General features: G+C 37.9%; 1 pseudogene; it reads right to left on the reverse strand.

Annotated features, from left to right (window-relative positions):
• Positions 1–9744: 9744 nt before the first annotated feature.
• LOC125343613 lies at positions 9745–12251 on the reverse strand (annotated as a pseudogene).
• Positions 12252–15344: the final 3093 nt, after the last annotated feature.

The raw sequence follows: 15344 nt of genomic DNA on the forward strand, positions 1-15344 counted from the left end.
ATTTAGTTACATTGGCTTATTGTACTTTTACTGTTATCCAATTTTTGAGCATAATATTCTGAAGTAAATTTACTTTCCATTTTGTATTGGTAGCACACTAGAGGGAGATCAATTGATGTTAAACTTCTGGTTCTTTATTCTATTCCTTTAATCTGTGTGTCTGTTTTTATGCTAGTGCTATTACTTGAATGATAATTTTTTCTTGTAATTCTTTTTTATTTAATTTTGCAAGTAATCAGACTTATATTCAGGGCATCACACTCTCATTCTTTTTATCTCTGAAGGCTGGCAGTCTACCACATGATCTCCCAAGCTGTGGGCTTTCTATTTATCTTTCAAGCTATGTCCTTTGCCATGCAGAAGCTCTGCAGTTTCAAGCAATCCCATTTGTCCAACTTTAATTTGTTGTGTTTCTGGGTTTTTATTAAGAACGTTTCGACCTGTGCCAAGGAGCCCCACTGTTTCTCCTATTTTTTTCCTATAATGTTTTCAGGGTATCTGTTGTTTACCTCAAGGTCTTTGCTCCATACAGAATTGATTCTGGTGTAGGGTGACAAATAAAAATCTAACTTTACTTTTCTACACGTGTTTAACCAATTTTGTGAGCACCATTTTTTGGAGAGACTATCTCTTTTCCATTTTATTTTTTGGTTCCCTTGTCAAAGATTAGGTGGCCATAAGTCTGAAGTTTCATTTTTGTGTAGTCAGTTCTACCCAATGTCCTCAGGCCTGTTCTGGTGCCAGTATCAAGCTGTTTTTATTACTACAACTTTGTAATAGTGTTTGAAGTTTGCTGTTGTTATTCCTCCAGAACTTTATAAGCTTAAGTTCATCTGCACATTTGCATCGTTACTAAAATTAAAACAACGACGTTTTAAAGAAGGACATGCAATTGTAATCTTGCTCTCATCTGTCTAATTGCCTGCACAAAAGTCATGCAAACATAGTAATCCCATTCAGTTACTAATATCATGGTGAATGTGTAACAAATATTTCAGCTGGTACTTGACTCAAAATAGAATTTCCCACAAAATGAAGGATTTTCATACTCAGTATCTGTAATATACTAGGCATAAAAGGTCTTAAAAATAATATAAAAATCATTTAGACATTACTAGTTTTAATGTGTGTCTATTGTTTATCTCTACTGTGAGCAAATACTTTTATATATTTAATATTTATGGAATAATCGATTACCCTTTCATGGTGGCATATTTTCAAGTTTTATATTCTATATTGTACTATACACATTTAAAGTTTATATTTGTAAATCATTTAATAAACTACTTATACCATTAAGAAAAAATTTACATTGTGTGGTAAATTAGGAAAAATTTCATAATTTTCTTATACAACATATTACAATTTATATAAAACAATTCATTTTTCATTTTAAGAAATAAAACACTAAGAGATCTGTTAGAGAAAAATAAGAACCTCTTTTAAATGTACAAAATGATTCATTTTACCACTTTAAAATTGCATAGAATTTGCTGTAGAGGGACCTGTATGGTGAAATCCAGTAAAACATTCTGTATTGTCAACTGGAAATCACAGGGAAAAATAAAATAGTGTAGTACTCGATATTTTTTTCATCTACTTCTTTTTCATCTGCTTAGTAAGCCATTTAAAATTTTTATTAAATTTTATTTCAACGAAGTTTAAGAATTAAAACAATTTTAAATACCCCATGACCTATATAAACACCTCACAATGAAAGAGCTATTTTCTTTGAAGAAATTCTATTCTGGTTCAACTTTAAAATTGACATGGTTTCTCGAGTTCATTTTAATAAATAATATTTTATATGATAAGGCACACATATGTATTGTGCCTTTGGGTTTATCTACCAAGAATATCCTGCTTTGGTTTCACTGTGTGTGAATACATAGAGACCTGTGTAATTTACCATGTCCCAGTGTAGGTTTTAACCAACCAGTGTGTTTACATGTAGATTTACAGATAATATGTATAAAAATGAACATCAGGAAATGAAACAAGAGGGTTTTTTTCTTTGTTGCTGTTTTCTTAATTTTTCATCTTTTTTATCCATTTACTGTCTGTGGAAAAATAAGAAGAGCCTCAGAAATGGAGGGACAAAAAATGAAAATAATGCATGAAAACTTTTTGAAAACAATTTTCATGGTTGTTATGGTGACTTTGTTATTGTTTAATTTGAGAGTTGTGAAGATATCAACCACAAATCGTCTTTGGAAATTGAAAATTTAGAAGACAGTATAATATTAGAATCAAATTCTGAAATTAGCATATTTTTGAATAGTGATAATATTATAAGAAGCAGTGCTATCATTTTCACATTTTTATTAATACCCCCTATGAAGGCTGATATTTATTTTCACTTGTCTTGTTGCTCCAATGTTCTTTTCTCCCCTTTTTCCTGTCTTTTTATTTTCTTTGCATCCAATATTTTCTATCTTCCACATCTAACCTTACCTCTTAAAGTTCTCAAAGACCTTGGTCAATTAACAAAACTAAATACATATGTAATGTTAGCTTGCAATTTTAATTTGTTTTAACTTCATTTTGGTTGATGATAGATAAGTTGTCCTATCCTTTTATTTCTCTAAACTTTGCAATTTTATCCTTGTAACAACAAACCATAAACTAGTTTGAAGCCAACCTGGGGAGGAAAAGTTGGTGAATGTCTCATCTCTAAGCACAAAAAGCAGGAAATGGAACTTTGAATCACATGGTACATGCATTATTATTGAGGAAAAAGAGCCCAGGGACACACACACTCACACACACACACACACACACACACACAATGAGGATGTAGATTAGAAATTCTGTCTCATACATTTTGTAATATATACATGCATGTCTGTAAGTGTCCAAGGCAATATATCTATCTGAATTCTATCAACTTAAAAGGTCCATGTTGAAAACTAGAATTAGTGTTTGAACTTCTTTATATTTCAATATAAATATCAGCCTACAATGATGTGTGTGATTTTCATAAGACTACAAGCTTCCTAGGGAATATTTATTCTCTCTTGTTCCTTATCTTGCAAAATCAGCATTTGTAATTTTTTATTCCATAATTGACATTAATTCTAGGAAGACAGCTTCTTAAAATAACCAGTGGACTAATGTATAAGGAAAAAGTCACCCTTCTTTAATATTTATTAACTCTGAATCCTTTAATTCATCAGCAAGTATAGTCAAAATAATCATACACTTTTTAGTAAATGAACTATGAGAAACCTACAAAAAGTTTCCTCTCATATAGGTCTGTGTGTTTTTAATGAATCGTATTTTCATATTTCAGTCAAAGTAGTGCAATCATTTTTTAAAATTTATTGTCAAAGTGATGTACAGAGAGGTTACAATTTCATACATTAGGCCTTGTGTACATTTCTTGTACTGTTTGTTACAGTCTCCCTCATTCCCCCTCCCTCCTCCCCCATTTCCTTTCCCCACCATGAGTTGTTCAGTTGGTTTACACCAAATGCTTTTGTAAGTATTGCTTTTGGAGTCGTTTGTCTTTTTATCCTTGGTCTCTCGATTTTTTTTCAAATTGTTATTATCAAACTGATGTACAGAGAGGTTACATTTTCATACGTTAGGCATTGGATACATTTCTCGTACTGTTTTTTACCTTGTCCCTCATTCCCCCCTCCCCCTTTCCATTTCCACCCATGAGTTGTTCAGTTCATTTACACCAAACAGTTTTGCATGTATTGTTTTGTAGTTGTTTGTATTTTTTTACCCTATATACCACTGTTTAGCAGTATACATGGTTTCCAATATACTCAGATAAGATACAAAGATAGTGTAGGTACAACCACAGGAAGGGGATACAAGAGGATCTTCAATAAAAGAAGCTACAGTTACACATAGCACGTTGACAGTAGTTACAACAGTGATATAACAATTGTTTCCATAACATGGAGTTCATTTCACTCAGCATCATCTTATGTGTTCATAAGGGTATAGCTATTGGGCTCTTGTGATCCTCTGCTGTGACTTGCCTAAACCTCTGCTAATTATTCCCTATAAGGGAGACCATAGAGTCCATGTATCTTTGGGTCTGGCTCACTTCACTTAGTATAATTTTTTCCAAGTCCTTCCATTTCCTTACAAATGGGGCAATGCCATTCTTTCTGATAGAGGCATAAAATTCCATAGTGTATATGTACCACATTTTCCTGATCAATTCGTCTACTGAGGGGCATCTGGGTTGGTTCCAGATTCTAGCTATGACAAATTGTGCTGCGATGAACATTGCTGTGCTGGTGGCTTTACTGTGATTTTGTTTATGGTCTTTTGGATAGATTCCCAAAAGTGGGGCTGCTGGGTCATAGGGGAGCTCTATGTTTAGCTTTCTGAGGAATCTCCATACTGCTTTCCAGAGTGGCTGAACCAGTTTACATTCCCACCAACAATGAAGCAGGTTTCCCTTTTGGCCACATCCCCTCCAGCATTTTTTATGGTTAGTTGTCTTGATATATGACATTCTTACTGGAGTGAGATGGAATCTCAATGTTGTTTTGATTTGCATTTCTTTTATGGCCAGTGATGCAGAGCACTTTTTCATATGTCTCTTGGCCATTCTCATTCCTCATCAGAGAAGTCTCTTTTTAAGTCTTTAGCCCACTTGTTGAGGGAGATATTGGTTCTTGGTGGGTTTTTTTGAGGAATGTAATTTTTATAGTTCTGCATATATTTTAGATATGAGGACTTTGTCCGTTGTATGGCCGGTAAAGATCTTTTCCCAGTCTCTGTGCTTTCTGTTTATCTTGTGAGCTATGTCCTATGCACTGCAGAAGTTCTGCAGTTTGACGCAGTCCCGTTTGTCCAACCTTTCTTTGATTTGTAGCATTTCTGGGAATTTGTTAAGGAAGTTTCATCCTGTGCCAAGGATTCCAAGTGTTTCTTCTATTCCTTCTTTTAGTGTTTTCAGGAATAACTTTTAACTTTGAGGTCCTTGATCCATTTGGAATTGATTTTGGTGCAGGGTGATATATAAGGATCTAGTTTTAGTTTGTTGCAAGTGTTGAACCAGTTTTGCCAGCACCATTTGTTAAAGAGTCTATGTTTCTTCCAGACTATTGTTTTAGATTCTTTATCAAAGATTGAGTAGACATATTTCTGTGGGTTCATTTCTGAGTCTTCAATTATGTTCCATTGGTCTTCAGGCCTGTTCCAGTTCCAAAACCAATCTGGTTTTATTACTATAGCTTTATAATACAACTTGAAGTTCGGTATTGTGTTTCCCTAGCAGTGTTTTTTCTGCTTAGGATTTTTTTTTTTTTTTTTGCTATTCTAGGTCTTTTATTGTTCCATATGAATTTCTGGATTGCTTCCTCTATTTCACTAAAAAATGGTGTTGGGATATTAATGGGTATTGCATTGAATTTGTAGATAGCTTTTGGCAATATTGCCATTTTGACTATATTACTGCTGCCAATCCAGGCACATGGGAGGTTTTTCCATTTCCTTATTTTGGCCCTAATTTCGTTTTTTATGTTTTAAATTTCTCATCATAGAGGTCTTTCACTTCTTTGGTTAAGGTTATTCTTAGGTATTTTATGTTTTTGAGGCTATTGCAAAAAGAGTTGCTTTCCTGATTTCAGCCTCAGTCTTCGGGTCATTAGCATGTAGAAAGACTGTTGATTTTTGAGGGTTTATTTTATATCCTGCTACTTTGCCAAAGTTTTGGATCAGCTCTAGTCACTTGGGAGTAAAGTCTATGGGTTCTTTAGGTATAGGATCATGTCATTTGCAAAGAGAGAAAGTTTAACTTCATCTTTTCCTATTTGGATCCCATTTATGGTTTCTTCTTGCCTAATTGCTCTGGCTAGGAATTCTAGTACTATATTAAAGAAGGGGGGAGAGAGCAGACATCCCTGTCTTGCTCCTGATTTTAAAGGGAATGGCTTTAGCTTTTCACCGTTTAAAATTATGCTTGCACTTGGTTTGTCATAAACTGCTTTTATTATATTCAGGATTGTTCCCTAAAATCCCATTTTTTCCTGGGCTTTTATCATAAATGTGTGCTGGATTTTATCAAACGCCTTTTCCGCATCCAGAGATACAATCATGTGATTCTTTACTTTGGTTGGGTTGATGTGGTGGATTACATTAACTGACTTGCCATTATAGAACCAACTTTGCATCCCTGGGATGAATCCAGTTTGATCGTGGTGTATGATTCTTTTGATGTCCTGTTGAAGTCGATTGGCCAGAATTTTGTTGAGAATTTTTGTGTCTATGTTCCTCAGGGAAATCGGTCTATAGTTCTCCTTCCGTGATGAGTCCCTGCCTGGTTTTGAAATGAGGGTTATACTAGCTTCATGGAATGTGTTTGGTAGCAAATTTTTCTCTTTCAATTTCATTGAAAAGTTTGGGAAATATTGGTGTGAGTTCTCTTTTGAAGGCCTTATAGAATTCTGCTGTGAATCTGTCTGGACTTGGGCTTTTCTTGGAAGGGAGATCACTTATTGCTGTTTCTATTTCAATGCTGGATATGGGTCTGTTTAGAAGGTTTAAAATTTCATGTTTGAGTTAGGGGATATCAGTTTTTTCTAGGAAATCGTCCATTTCTTCCAGGTTCTTGACTTTGTTGGCATAAAAGTTTGCAAAATAGTCCCTTATTGTGATCTGAATTTTGGTTGTATCTGTGGTGATGTTACATGCTTCATCTCTGATCTTGTTTATTTGGGTGTGCTGCCTTCGTTTTTTGGTCAGGTTTGCTAGGGGTCTATCTTGTTAATTTTTTCAAAGAACCAACTCTTTGTTTTGTTTATTCTTTCTATGATTATTTTTGTCTCTAAGTCATTTAATTCTGATTTGATTTTAATTATTTGCTTCCATCCATTGACTTGGGGTTTGGCTTTTTCTTCTCTTTCGAGGAGATTCAGGTGCTTCCTTAAGTTTTTGAGTTGATGTTTGTCCAGTTTGTTGGTGTAGGCAATCAGAGATATAAATTTTCCTCTGAGTACTGCCTTTGCTGTGTCCCAAAGGAGATGGTACTTTTTGTCCTCAACTTGGTTGAATTCCATAAACATTTGAAGTTCCGTTGTAATTTCTTCAATGACCCACTGATGTTTCAGCAGTGTGTTCTTTAGTCTCCATGAATTGTAGGATTTACTGTGGTGGCTGTTTGACTTGAGGTCTAATTATATTCCATTGTGGTATGAGAGAATGAAGGGAGTGATTTTGATACTTCTTATTTTTTACAGATTGTCTTTGTGCCCAAAGATGTGATCTGTTTTGGAGAATGTTCCATGTGTTGCTGAAAAGAATGTATATTCTGGTGTTGCTGGGTGGAATATTCTGTAGATGTCTGTTAAGTCTAGTTGGTCTATGCATTTGTTTATTTCTGTGCTTTCTTTGTTCAAATTTTGGAGTATTGATCTGTCCAGAGGTGACAGTGGACTGTTAAATTCTCCATCTATCAATGTGTTTGAGTCTCTGAGTGTTTTTAGAGTCAGTAGTGTTTGTTTGATGAAGTTGGGTGTTCCTGTATTTGGTGTGTAGATATTTAGTATGGTTATATCCTCCTGTAGGAGAGATCCCTTTATTAGTACGTAGTGACTTTCTTTGTCTCTTCTTGCCATTTTTAAGGTTTTTTTCTTGCTTGTAAGTTTTGATTTATTCTGTGCAACCAGATATGACACAGTGATATACAATTATAAACTTCCATTATACATCCAGAACATAAAAAGCACATTTGTACAGATTTTGCCCAACAGCTTATTTCCTTTATAAAATTGAATTTAATTAAAGCTAGTTTATCTTAAGTGTAAAAACTTGGAGGTATAAACAAACAAGATATTATATACAGTAAGTTACTATTGTACATTTCCAAACTTGCACAGTGCAGCGTTTTAAACAAAGCAAATGGTCTTGTTTCAGCTTTTACCATTACGCATATATAATCCACATCTCGATCTGGAATAAAAATTTCACAATATATAAACTCACCGAGGATTCTGTACACAAATACAAGTTATAGAAATCTGATTTCAAATATAAATACATACATTGTCATGACCTTACATGCTACAACAGCTTGTTTAGTTTCCTATTGTGAATTTTAAAAAATTATAGAAAAATATTTCAATACACATTCAACTGCTATGACAAAAGCCAGGACCTTGTGCCTTTAACCTATGGAGTATAAAGCATCACACTCAAAACTTTTGGAATGGAAATTAGTAGGACTGAATAGGCTCTAATATAAATATTCACGTTATAATAGTAACAAAATAGTTAGGTCCATAGTGTATTTGGGAGGCAATGGGGTGGTGAAGTAGAGGTTAGTGCTGGTTAAGAAGGCCCACAGTGCTCAAGTCAAGGTAGCTAAGGAAACAGCGAATTTCAACTCCCACCCCAAGCCTAGTATGGACCTGGCCTGTAAGACTCTTAAGGCAACCAAGATTGAGCAGGAAGCCTGTCCTCCCCCCAGCCTGCCATCTCAAAAGACAGAGGGCCTCACTCTGTACTAGTGCGGAGAAAAAGAGCAAAATGATTGTATGTACAAAAGATGGTTCAGTGCAAATCAGAAACTCTTTGTGACTTTCAAGATTTCTTACTGCCCTTGAGAAACTGAGAGTTCTTCTAAACATCTAACATTCAAGTTGGGGTTTTTCCTGGACAGCAAATATATATAAAAGGCAAACATTCATTCTGAAACATTCTAATATGATTTTTTTAAAACTTTCGTTTGTGGGATTTGGCAAGGCTCCATTGAGAATGAAAATAACTGGTCCTTAAAAATTATACTTTCACACATTAAAAAAAATATATATCATTTAGACAGCAGATCCAGGAAGGTGACCAGGCATAGTCGTTTCTTCTATGGCTTTTGAAATCACTGAGGTATCGTGTGATAATCACCATTTCAGACATGTATGCTTAGCTGCTTTCCTATGAAAGCCACATTCAAACGGGACCCACTCTAGCTTCTGTGACGGGAATGGAGACAATGAGGGCTGTGGACAGGACAGTCAGAGGTGCTCCCATCCTCAGGATGCAATTTGAAGAAGACAAAGCAATGTGTTCAAACACTGTTCTGCAGAGGATTGGAAGCTTCTCTGGGCACAAAATCCCTCCAGTTTAAATGCTGGCTTAGCAGCAAGACACCGGGGCTATGTGAGGCAAGGTGCACAGCACAGGAAGAGGAAAAATCCAGAGCTGTCAGCACAGAAAAGAGGGCAGGTGACTGGCTAGCTCCCCCCACCCCCACCCCCACCATAACAGTTCAGGAAGGAGAGAGTAGGGGTTGAGTGTTCGCACAAGCCATACCAGTGGAATTTCCTAGCTTGTCTATAGACAAGGGAACAGAGAAAGGGAAAATGCTATGGTTTAAGAAATAGACATACGTATGTCTATTTCTATCTTTCAGTTACTTCAAATACCACATAAAGCTGACCTTGCTTCTGATTGAGATGACTATACAGAAACATATCCTCAATGCTTATCTTGGCGCAGAAAGAATCAGAAGAAAGTGGAAGTCCAAGAATATCTTACTGAAGTGCTTTCTAGTAATAAATCAACCATTCCACGTTCTGTGAAATTGGCCACAATCCTATGACAGGTCAAATAGAAATCCCCTCCAATTAGTAATACTATGGATATTGCAGCCTTTCAGAACTGTGAAATACTGAAGATCAGTTCTCCTAAGGGCCCAGGTTTTCTCCATCAGAGCACTGGGCTAATTCTCAGCACTAGAACGACACAAGTCCAGGGATCAAGAGTCCCAGCCTTCCTTCACAACCACTGAACACACAATCATACATCCCCAAGATCCACAAACTCATTTTCTCGTTTAGCCAGATCTTCTTCATCTCCTAGAGCTTTCCAGCCACTGGTGGGTAAGACAGGCTTGGATGAATGCCGCTGAAGCAGAGCGATAGGAAACAGAGAGGACAGGCGAGCAGAGTTCCTCAGCAGGCAGGAAGCCTCTGCATGGTCAGTCTCGGAATGGAGGGCTGCCTGACTGGGATGTCTCTCATTGATTTTCTCCTGTAAGTTATGGACTTCCTCCATCATTTCCAAGAGTTTGCTCATGGTGGCCACTCTGCCACCACCTAGGATTTGGGCTTCTGGAATCCAACACAAGTAACACTGAGCCCAGAATTTGATTTCTGGTCCCTCGATATGAGGCAACAACAAACCATGGTAGTCAGTGGGCTTGCTGTGCCAGTTGTCATAGAACTCTCGAAAGTTGTCTTGCAGCTCATCAGAAGAATTAATAAGTTTACTAATTCTCTTGCCCAGAAGGTTTTTAATTAAGTGATCTGTCTCTTCCCTGAAAAATCCTCTTTTAGGAGATGATTTAGACTGGGTAAGTGGCAAAGAAAGTTGTCGTTGATGCTTTGAGAGAAAACACACAAAAAAAGAACTTGTGGTCAACAGAGACATGGGTATAGTTGTTACCAATTTTTTTTTGTTGCTGTTTATTGAAAGTGCATGATCCTGCTTTTTGTAAGAATCAGGAGACTTGAGAACTTACATGTGAATGCATATTCATTAAATGCTGTGGTACACAGCACATTTACAAATGGAACGAAGTATTTCTTTGAGAACTTTCAGTCTGGCAATGGCTGTAACGTTCCAAACACTTTGAAACACATTCCTTTCTGTGGGCCTTTGTCTGGCTTTGGCTTTTCTGCATAGAGAGAGTTTCTAAGCAATGTCTGGGCTTTGGGTTCAAACTGTACAGACCAATTCCACACGGTGAGCAGATTCAAAGGCTTGCTTTGTGTATCCAGGCTTTCCCTACCCATATTAGTGTCTTTTTGATGAGGTGAATTGAAGAAGAAAGTGCTAAAAATAGGTATACAGGCTATCTGACAAGACAGTCAGATAAGTCTTGGTGAATTCAAATGCTGGAGTATGTTGCTGTACCAGCTGCCAGACACAATCTAAGAAAAGCAGGAACACGGGAACCTCTTCTTTGTCATTCTGGCGGAGATGGTTGCAACGATCCAAGAAGCAGTGGCCACCTATGACCCACTCCTTTTGTACAAGACTCTGGAAACCAGTTCTGGTTCGACAGTGCAGATCCATCATCACTTGCACCAGAGAGGAAAGGAGGCAGCAGAGGTCGGAGGCTTTCTCCTCTAAAAGAAGAACGTTCATCTTCTGTGCTTCCAGACATTCTGTAATCTCTATTGCTTTTTTCAGGCAACGTTTGATGATATCCAGCTAGATACTACTTTCTAGGAAAGAAAACCATTTTATATCTGTTTTTATCTATCAGAAATAGCTGCTTAAATTTACAGGATGCAGTCTGGATTTCCTGCAAGGATAGGAAGTTGCTTGATAGATCTTCAGTTTTAACAATTTCATAGGGTGGCCTGTGGATGGTCTTGTAAATTCCATCCAAGAAGCTCTTCTGGATTTGTAAAATGCCATCATCCTGTTCTTTGGGCAGTGCTGACATTTTCAAAAAGGCACTTCCATTATGGCAGGACCAACACCATATTGGTATGCCATGACCCTGAAGGCGGTGCACAGCTTCCTCAGGAAGAGGAGTGGGGACAACAGAGTATGCTGGCAACCTCTCACAAATTTTGTAGCCTTCATTGACACTCACTGGTTTGTATTTCACATTGCCTTTGGTCCTCTCCAATTCCCAACACCAGTCCTTAAGTGTTTCAAACATTACTGTATGGTTCCTGGAGTTAGTGACTGTGTTGTTTTGTGCAGCCGTTGCATAGGAAAACAGAAACAATCTTTTCAGCAGTTTAGGAGACTGGGTATGATGAATTATCCCACTGACAATCTTTTTGACTTCCTCTTCCTTTGTGTACCTCAGACAAAAGTGGAACACTCGGAGGTCTTTACAGTGGATGATAAGTGTCTTGGGGTATTTCTTTAGTTGTCCAAAGAGAGTCTTTTTTTTTCTCATCAAACACTCCATATATCTGATCCACACAGTGGAGTGTAATGTAATTTTCTCCTATAACCTTATTCTTAAATTGAGTCTCATCATTATCCAACGCAGATTCATCATCACCCAAGAAGGCAATTTTGAAATCTGTACAGACAAGTCTCCCGTAGACACCATGCTGACTGGTATCTTCCTGCACATACTTCAGGACTGTGCTGGCTTCACAAAGCAGCTCTTCACCTGGCAATAAGTGAAGAGTTGCTTCCTTCTCTGTGACTTCCTTTTCATTTGTATGAATTTCCTCAGGACGCACGTAGGACATGAAGGACGGCTTGGGCACCTTGGTGCCGCTGCCACCTCAGACAATGCCTTTCCTCAGCATTCTGTCGCCTGGGAAGCCACGACATGCAGGAGCAGAGGTGGCTGCGCTGTCCCCAGTTTGGGCAGCGGTGGCTGCCACCAGCACTGGCAGCCAGGGCTCCGCCCATCCTTAGAGCCGCGGCCACCATTTTTTAATTTGAAGTCAATTTTATCTGATACTAGGTTTGCAGCTCTAGCCTGCTTATGGGGACTGTTTGCTTGGTAGGTTTTATTCCAGCCTTTCACATTTAGAAGATGTTTGCTTTTGCTGGATAGGTGTGTCTCTTGGAGGCAGCAGAAAGATGGATATTGATATTTGATTGAACTTATGAGCCTATATATTTTGATTGGAGAATTAAGTTCACTACTGTTGAGGGTAAGGATTGAGAGATGATCGTTTGTTCCTTTCATTGTAGCTATCTTGCTAAAAGCTGTGTCTTTCCAATTCTTGATCTAATATTCTGGTTTTCTATTTAGGGTTCATTCCTCTCTCTGTATTTTGATCTTGATTATTCTCCATGTGTAGATTTTCTGTAAAGCTGGTTTGGTGGAGGTATAGTGTTTCCGTTTTTTCTTACTGTGGGAGACTTTTATTTGAACTTTGGCTGTGAATGATGGTTTAGCTAGGTACAGTATTCTTGGTTGATAGTTATTTTATTAAGGGTTTGGTATATCTCATTCCAGGCTCTCCTTGCTTTCATGGTTTCTCTTGAGAAGTCTGGGGTAATTCTGATTGGTTTTCCTTTATATGTGATTGTTTTCTTCTCCTAAAAGCTTTAAGGATTCTTTCCTTGGACTCTGTGGATCCTGTTTTGATCACAGTGTTTCGGTGGGATGTCCTGTTCTGGTCTGATCGGTTTGGGGTTGTCAGTGCTTCTTGTATCTGGATTGGCCTATCCTTCTGGATATTTGGGAAGTTCTCGGCTAATATTCTGTTAAATAAGTTGCCTATTCCATTAACTTCTTTTTCTAGGATTTCCTCGATACCTATAAGCCTTAAATTGGGCTTCCTGATTGTATCTTGGAGCTCCTGGAGTGATCTCTTTTGTCGACTGAATTGTTTTTTTATTTTTTTATTTATTTTTTTTTTATTTATTTATTTTTTTTTATCTTTGCCATAGATTCTAGGGAATCTTCAGTTCCTGAGATTTGATCCTCTGTTTCATCTAGTCTGGACTGTAGGCTAGCTACTTGATTTCAAATCTCTTTTCCTTCTGACTGGTCTTACTTAATGATTTCCATATCTTTGCTATAATTTTCTCTTAGGTCCTGCATGGACTTCTTTGCTTTATTAATTTGATTCCGAGTGCTGTCTCTCAAATCTTTACGCTGGGTAGCTATCCTTTCATTGGAATCTTGAAGTTCATTTATCTTTCTATTTGTGGAGGCCATGAAATTCTCTATTAATTTTTGGTTCGACTCCTCATGCTCTAGAATAGTTGACTGAACAGATTCACACTTTTCATTCATCATTTTTATCAGTAGACTTTGTAGAGCATTTTGAGGGTTCTCTTCTAGGTCTTTGATTGACTGCTCTGCTTCATGCTTGTTTTGAGTGGGAGATGAGATTCCATTGTTTGCCATATTTCTTGTGCCTTTTTTGCACATTTGGATTGGGAATGCCAATCTGTGAGCACAGTTTAAAACCCAAAGCAGACCTTACCAAGCACTGTTGAGTAAATCTTAGAAGTTCACAATTATAAACAGATACTTTCCCTCTCTTTTTTGTATATAAAATCAGATTTGGTGTCCCTAAGGAATACAATTTCAATATAACAACCAACCCTGAGCCCTGTATTCGGTAGTTACTCATTTACTGTTACAACCCTATGAGCAATTCTTGTTCTTATATTAAGTTCTTTTTGGACTGGTTGGATTTCTCTATGAACCACTTTGATTCACTGCGATTGAACAGGGATAACCTCTCTCCAATAACCAGGGGTCAATGGAGTCTGGAGGTTCTGGAAGTAAATTGGGAATGTAAGTTAGGGGTAGTGAAGAGAATAGAGTAAAATGTATGGGGGGGGGTGATAATGTTGGTTTAGTTTCAGTGTAGTAGAAATGTGGAGATGAGTAGAATCATTAGACAGAACAAGGTTAAAATGACAGACAATGGAGGGTCAGCAGAAAGAATGAAGGTGTTAGTCATAGGAAAGTAATTTTAGAGAATGTGAAGAGAGAAACAAAAATATTGGAAAACAAACACACAAAACACAAAAAAAAATTACCAAAAAACCCAGAAAAGAAACCAATAAAACAAACAAATAAAAACGGAAAACAAACAATAGACATCTCAAAAATGAAAAATAGAAAATAAAAAAGTTCTAAAAATGTTTTAAAAAATGCAGTCTTCCTTGTTCGGGTGGGCTCTTTCCAGTCTCTGGTTTCCTTGTGATGGTCTGCAGTCTATTTTCCTGCTGCTTGGCTGGTTTGACTTGCTTTCAGTTTGCATGGTGTGGATCTGGTTTGACCCGCCTCCCCGTTAGTAAAATCCTGGGGCTCTGTGGTTCGCACAGCTTGCCAATAGGACTTGGATGTCCTCTGTAGATTGGGAACGCTGAACAGTCTCAGAAACCATGGCTCCCCCCGTCTATCGTGGGCTTGCTGCCTTTAACCCCAAGCTCTGAATAGGCTGTGGACTCAGCATGGCTGCGCACGTGTGGCCTGGTTTACCTGGCTAAGAGTTGCTTGCCCAGGGGAGGTTCCTCCCTCCTGGAGTGACCTCCTGGGCAGAGCTGGCTGTGGAAATCAATTCTGTTTCCGGCTGGGAATTGGGCTTTCTCTGTGATGGGACCTTTATTCTGGAGGAGCTGTTTACTCTCGTGTCTGGTTGTTCCTTGCTGCCAGTAGCTGCTTGCTGCTTTTGGTTTGAATTTAGAAATTCTGGCTGCTGGGGAGTCAGTAGCCACAGTGTTTGAGGGGCGGGCAGGGCAGGATACCTCTGGCTGAGTTCACCTGAGTCTGTGAGCCAAGGCCCGGGATGTGCCTCCCACCTGGGTGGGGGTCATTCTCCTGGGCGGAGCTGGCTCTCCCTGATAAGTCCCTCTTGCCCTTTTGTCCTCACTTTCCCCATGCCTGCTTTAGTTCCAGTTTGTTCTGACCCTTTACCAGTGTC

Source organism: Perognathus longimembris, chromosome 28 (assembly GCF_023159225.1).
Source record: "Perognathus longimembris pacificus isolate PPM17 chromosome 28, ASM2315922v1, whole genome shotgun sequence".
Lineage (NCBI taxonomy): Eukaryota > Metazoa > Chordata > Mammalia > Rodentia > Heteromyidae > Perognathus > Perognathus longimembris.